This window comes from Pteropus alecto, unplaced genomic scaffold, assembly GCF_000325575.1.
Source record: "Pteropus alecto unplaced genomic scaffold, ASM32557v1 scaffold177, whole genome shotgun sequence".
NCBI lineage: Eukaryota > Metazoa > Chordata > Mammalia > Chiroptera > Pteropodidae > Pteropus > Pteropus alecto.
The window spans coordinates 5,102,220-5,108,884 of record NW_006442207.1 but is presented as its reverse complement, the minus strand read 5'-3'; the positions used below and the strand labels follow the sequence as shown (position 1 = coordinate 5,108,884).

The following is a 6,665-nucleotide window of genomic DNA, read 5'->3' as shown; positions in this document are numbered from 1 at the left end:
GTTAGAGCCCAAAGGGACTTTTGGGATCACGTTCCCCCATTTCCTGCTGTAGACTTAAGCCCAGAGTGGGGAAGAGGTTGCCCAGTGGAGAAGTGAAGCGATGGACTAGGTGGTGGCAGAGCTGGGCCTGGAAAGCAGGTGTCCGGACTCCCCTCCCCCACGTGCTGTGCCCCGGAGCAGCTCACAGTCGTCATTTTAAGAGTGACTTTTTGGAGAGGGAAGGACAGCCTGGGCCCCAGCCCATCTGGGTGTGAGAGGAAGGGCCTGGTGAGATTCTGTCCAGCTTGTGCTTCCATGAGCTGTGATACTACGACCTCTCTGCAAAACCACTGACCTGACAAATGCGGAAGTATCTTGGTGACGTGGGTATTAAATAATTGGCCATGTAAAGAAAACAGTGAATTCCAAGTTCTGGTTATTGGCTTTTTTTTGTTTCTTATTTGCTTGTTTTCTTTGTAGCTCTGGTAGAAATAATTTTCTGGTAGCCTTGGAGGAAAATAGTTTAATGGTTTGCCTAGTGACCATGCAGGGAAAGGGAGAGATGCTAGATACTAGAGAAGGATTATTTCTCCCGTTGGGGACACCGAGACATTTCTTAGCCATGTCCTTTGAGACACTGATCCCTGGCTGGAGTTTAGGCAAGGATGCCCAGCAGTTGATAAGAAAACCAGTAAAGGTAGGGGAGAGGAAGTTCTAAAGAAGGTCAGGATGAAGCAGAAGCGCCCAGTGGTCTGGCGCCGTGTGCACTTGATTGCCAGCTGACCCGGTGACCTCAGGCAAGTGGGGTCTTGTTCAATTGGCCTTAGGTCTCTCCTTGGTAAAATGTTAGTGTAACTTTCTGTCCATTTACTTCAGGGTTACTGTGAATGTGGTTATGAACTCTAGTAAAATACTCTCTAAATGTGAAGTGATACTCTTAAGACCCTTTAGATTGTGATGATTAGGAAGAAAAAATTTAAAGATTTCATTTAAAAATCATATAATGACCAACCCACAAAGACAGGATAATACTATTAAATGTGTTTTACACAGATGCCTTGACACCCTGTCCACTCCACTCCCTTTTACCCTATATTCCTCTTTTGCTGGAAAATGGGATAGTTAGTAACTTTAAGAGAAACATTTCTGAGTTCCTGCTATGTTTGGTTTCATTAAAAAAACTTTTAAAATGAAATTACTGAATTTTTTGTGTGGCTTCCTGCCTTCTCCAAGTTCAGAGTGTACCCAGCCTTCCAAGGCCTTCGGTTTTCTTCTCCTTGGTAACTGTAGTAAACCTTCCCAACCAGCAGAAATCATATGTTCCTGAATTTTTTTTCTCTATGCAGTCATGCTTTATAGGCAAATAAAGCCTCTTTAAATAGAACCTCTATCTTAAGCTCTCTGTGTATTTTTCAAAAGAAGCACTTCTTGGAGTATGTTTTAACCTAAGACAAAGTAACTTAAATCTCCTATACCTTCTGCATCTGCAGGAAAATTGGTCGAGCATTTCGTAGTGGCAGCCCTAAGGATCCTGCAGGATTTTGAAGACTTCTGATGTAGTTTCACATAGGTTTACTGTTGAGTGTATGTTATCAGTGCTAACTTTGAGAAATCTGTCGGTTTCTATAGGAGTCAGAGGGTAGCACAGAGTATTGAATTAATCGCAACTTCTTCTATTTTAACCATTGGGATAAACTGGGATTCCCCAACCCTCCAGGGCAAAATCACTTACTTATAGAAGATGGACTGAATTTTTCATCTTCCGTTTCTGAGAAATGAAGTAGGTTCATACGGAGACGACCAAGCCTGTTCCTTCACAGGCCTGTGTATGTGGCTGCGTATTATAGATGTGCCTCGCAATATAAGCTCCTGAAAAATGTGTGTGTGCTGTCGGCATTGATACCTGTGCTTCCTGTTGTCTCACTAAGTTTTTTGATTTTCCTCTTACGAGTGGCTTCTGGTGACCTTTTTTTTGATGAACTTTATCGATGTGCACATCATAGTCATGGTTTTACACCCCTCCTCGGTCATACGTTGGTAGTAGAGTTGATGTGGTCTGTGATGAGGCTGCTCGGGGAGGGTGGGAGTCAGACACCTTGCAGGGGAGGAAGGATTAATGACCTTGGACGTGGCTGGCAGTGCTCAGTTTTGAATGTTGAGGCAGAGTATTGACTTTCCATTTTATAAGAAATGCAACATGTACAACATTCTGGCACTGGCTGAGTTAGGAAATCTTCGTTGTTGAAATCTATTGTGAGAATGGTTTCCAATTAACATAAGTTCTTGTAAGATGAACTTTTCTAGGAAAAGGCACCCCTACTGAGAATTAGCTTGGATTGGAAAGGCTGTTCTCATTGTTATTGATCTTGTACTTTGGTATGGGATTCCTGTCTACTGGACAGAGGAGGGGAGCAAAGCCTTCAAAAATTATAAAATCAGCCCCTTTCCAGGTGATACGTTGTCTACAGGACCTAGTTTTCCAGAGGAGTCTGGTTTTATCTCCACCGAACAGTCTGTTCAGGCCCCACTGTGCCCCTGTTCCCACTTCGAATTCCTCATTCTTCCTGAGCCTGTGGCTCATGCCATCTGTTGGCACAACGTGGGTTTTATTCCAGCTTTGTGATGTGCGAAACTCATACACGTTCGAAATCTCTTGAGAGAGGAGCTTCTGAACCCAGAAAGTCAATCCCACAGCACCCAGGCACGTTACCACGACCTGAGAGATTTCTGCCTGGTGCTCTTTTGTGGTGATTTGATGACATGTGACCTGTTGCCAGTGTCTCCTGGGAAGCGGGTGAGAACTTTTAAATGCATGAACCTTTTCCAGTCAGAGTTGTTCAGGGATTTTCAAACTTCCATTTTGGAAAGGAGGGATAGTCATTTCAGTGAGATTGTGGTCTGGTGGCTAGACCTTGTGACTGGGAGTCATAGCCAGAGAGCTCAGATTCTTTTCCAAACTTTCCCCCCAAAACTTGAGTCTGCTTGTGATGATTCCATCCATAGCGTTGCCTTTTGCCACTGAATACACTTTCCTACGTGATCGTGTTTGGCTGTGTCTGGATTCAAGGCCCAGCAAAGGTGGGGTCCTTTCTGACACGGTCTCCAGGTCTTTACACATTTATCCCCTAAGCTAAAGATGGCAAACTGTGGCCCAGGGCCTAGAGTTGGCTGGCCACCTGTTTTAAGATGGCCTGTGAGCTAAGAATGATTTTTATTATTTTTAAACGGTTGGAAAAAAATCAAGAGAAAGATATTTCTTGATCCAGGATGATCATGAAATCCAAATTTCAGTGTCTGTAGATAAAGTTTTGCTAGAACATAGCCATGACATAATAAAAATATACACACACGTATTACCTGTGTGGCTGAGTCGAGTAGTTCGGACAGAGATGGTATGTGTTGCAAAGCCTAGGATATTTATTATCTGGCCCTTTAAAGGAAAAGTTTGCCAGCCCTGCCCTGAACAAATAAAGGGACAGACTCTACTTGCCCACCCACGAAAGGAAGTGCCAGGAAGCCGCTTTGGTGTTTTATCAAGGATGTGGAGTTTCCTGGCAGGCTTTTTCATTATCATCGTCATTGTCCTTTGAGTTGACCTGTTTGTTTAGGAAATAAGACTCAGCAGCTCTCAGGTGGCAGGTTCTTCGAGCAGCCCTTCCAGCAGCCCTTCCTCGCCGTTCTTGCTGCTGAAGCTGGGTTCACGAGGATGGGGTGACTTCCTGGGAGCAGGTTTTGTCAGGTCTACCAGATCCCGGAGGCGCCTTCTGATTCGGAAGAATGCTCCCCGTTTGCCTTCCTTTCTTTTTTATTGGGGGAGTTGGAGGAGGAGGAATTCGAGATGTGTATCTTTTTCTTTTTGCTGACAATTTAACAGGCTTTTAAATTGCCTTAATTCCTTTCAGACTAATGGTGTTGTATATGTTTCTAGACTTTGTCCACAGGTCCAGAGCTTAACTTAAGCTCCCTGAGACATATTATAAAATATGATTTGGGGGGAAAACCCTGATGGGCCATGAGCAGAACATTATTATTAAGCAAAGGATGAAACGCTTAAACCGAGATTCCCCATCCCCCAAGCCCCCCCTTTTAACAAAATGAAAGTCGAGCAAGACTCCATTTCAACAGTTTTCAATGCAGGAATTCCCACAGCCCTATTTGATTGCAGTTTGTTGAAAAGTTTAATGTTTTTGTAGGCAATTCATAATTTCCATGTCGAGCAGCCTGAAAGGAAGAAAGCTGGAGCCCAGTGTTGTTTTTATAGTGGGATGGTGGGAACTTTCCTTTTTTTTCCCCCCAAAAAGGATATAAAACCGAAGTTGAACTATTGGGAAAATGTGGCATGGCTTTCGAACTGCTTCATAAATCCGAGATGCTGCTTTCTTCAGGCCCTTCCTCTAGGGCCCAACAGAATAGAATTTCCTGCTGCTTGATGTCTCCACGAAGGAAGAGATTTTCCTTTAGGCTATAATAGTACTGAATTTCCTTTTTCTCCCCTTTATTTATTTATTTTCCTTATTAATAAGGACCGATTGTAGAAGATGAAGAGGCCTGGGAAATCCATCACTTTGGGAGGAGGTTAATAACTTCCTTTAAAAAATCCTGACATAATACTTACTTCTCCAAAAGGAACCTCGTCAACCTGAATGCCAGTTGAGATCCAAGGGGGGAACGGGCACTGCTTTGCGGGGACCCCGCCGTTCTGTGGGATCAGGTTGCGCTGGGACGGAGAGGTTGGGGCTGTCACCGTAGAGTCCCTTCAAGTCGTTGGGGGTGGGGCTGTCTTTCTCTGCCATCTGGATTTGGTTAGCTCTCTCTGGGCAGCGGGGCCGAGTCTCATTTCCTCCGCCCAGTAATGTTATATAGGCAGTGGTCCGGGGCTGCCCTAACATAATTGAAAATTATGTGTATTGCAGGCTCGGAGCACTGAAATGTAGGCCCATAAAAATATGTGGTGCAGGTAGCCTGCGGAGATTGGATATGGCACACAATGAAGCTCTTATGTAAAGTAAGACTTATAAGTCTCCACATTAATATTGCATTATGGATATGATGATTCTTGGGTGGGGTCCGCAGGGCAGGTCTGTCACCTTTAAGAAAGCCTACATGTCCGAATTCTGTGGAGCCGTTGCTTGCATGCAGTCAGATCAGTTTTGCAGATGGCCAAAGATGAGAACCTGTCCATTAACCTAACCCTCCGCACCGAGGGTCGCACGGGGTGTAGGTGTGTCGCAGACTCCGCGTTTTTCTTCACAGGTTTTTGACGTGGAGGGGTGAGTGTTGGCGGGCGTTCGTTTTGGTCGGCCTCAAGGAAATGACTCTATTGAGTGGTTTTTGACCGTTGAGGCCCATATATTTATGTGGCAAGTGAGAATGGGAAGAAGTCAGGATGAGACAGGGCAGCCTAGATTCCCACAGCCCTCTGGCTGGGGTTATAGGGCTGAGGGAAACCATGGGAACAGTTATTCAGTGCTTCTCAACTCAGGATGTTATTATTCCCGAAAAAGGTGTTTGGAAATGGTTTGATTATAAGGGTGACTTGGGGAGGGGGGATGCCTGCTGACGTTTACTGCCTGGGGGCCCGGAATCCTAGAGATTCTTAAGTGCTTGAGACAGCTCTGCACCTGTCCCACCACGGATAGGACAGATTACAGATGAAAAACCAAAGGTCTACAGACGCAAGGGGATTTGATGCAAGGTCTTGTGGCAAGTTACCGGAAGTGGTGACCCGTTTTCCTCAGCATGCTTCTCGGTAGAAGCCCTGACGTGGTAGAAGTCTCTCCCTTCTTGTACAGATCTAGGTTGGGGAAATGACTGTACTTCAGTAGGTCACTCATAGGTTAGGACCTTCCAGCTTTATGTGTCACTGAGTTTGGTTTTAATTCACCAGACAGTTGTATCTTTGAAGAACTCATGAAAAAGCTTGAGGGTGGCTTTGGCCCTTCTGTGTCACATGCGATTTGAGCAAACCCTTCCTTCTCTTTGGACTGCCCTTTGCTGTCTTTTTTTTTTTCTCTGTCGAAATCTTTCTGACTTAAGACTGTTCAGCCTTCTCCAGTCTCTTTTCTTAGAAATGCCACCTTCTCTCTTGGCATTCCCTAGGCATAATTTGAAGTTTTCCTGAGTGAAACTGGTGCAGTGTCACCAATAGTAGTCAAGTACCCAGGAATTGCTTATACTCGTGCTAAGTATCTCTGTGACTGGACAAACCACCTTACCTCAGTTTCCCTTATCTGCATGGTGCAGAGTTTGATCGATTGATTGTTCAGGTCCCTCCGAAAGCTGATGTATTACTTTTGGCAGAAGTAGCTCCCTTTCCCGTGTACCATGTATTCATTTTCTATCTCAGAGAAAAGTGTAGATACCATGTAATCGGCTGATACCTTTATTTTTCTCTCCGTGGTAAACCTGTACCTATTGAAGAATTTCTCTGGCCTTTCGAGATGAGCGTATAAATTTCATCGTGTCCTGTCTGTGCATCTTTTACCAAGAAATATTTTTGTTTTATAAAATTTTGAGTTGGGCGAGGAACTCCACCACCACCTTACTTGAGTAACTTCTAGCAGAGGACAGTTGCCCACGTGTACTCAGCTTTCTTTGAAGTGAAGGATGATGGCGTTTTAGAAACAAAGGTTCCAGAAAGAACAGATTTAGAATTGATGGTCTCCTAGCATGACACCAGGCTTGAG

At 44.6% G+C, this 6,665-nt stretch overlaps 1 protein-coding gene across 2 annotated transcripts in view; it reads left to right on the top strand.

Annotated features, from left to right (window-relative positions):
- TCF7L2 (transcription factor 7 like 2) overlaps nucleotides 1-6,665 on the top strand; it is a 176,983-nt gene that overhangs the window by 52,053 nt on the left and 118,265 nt on the right. The window lies entirely within an intron of this gene.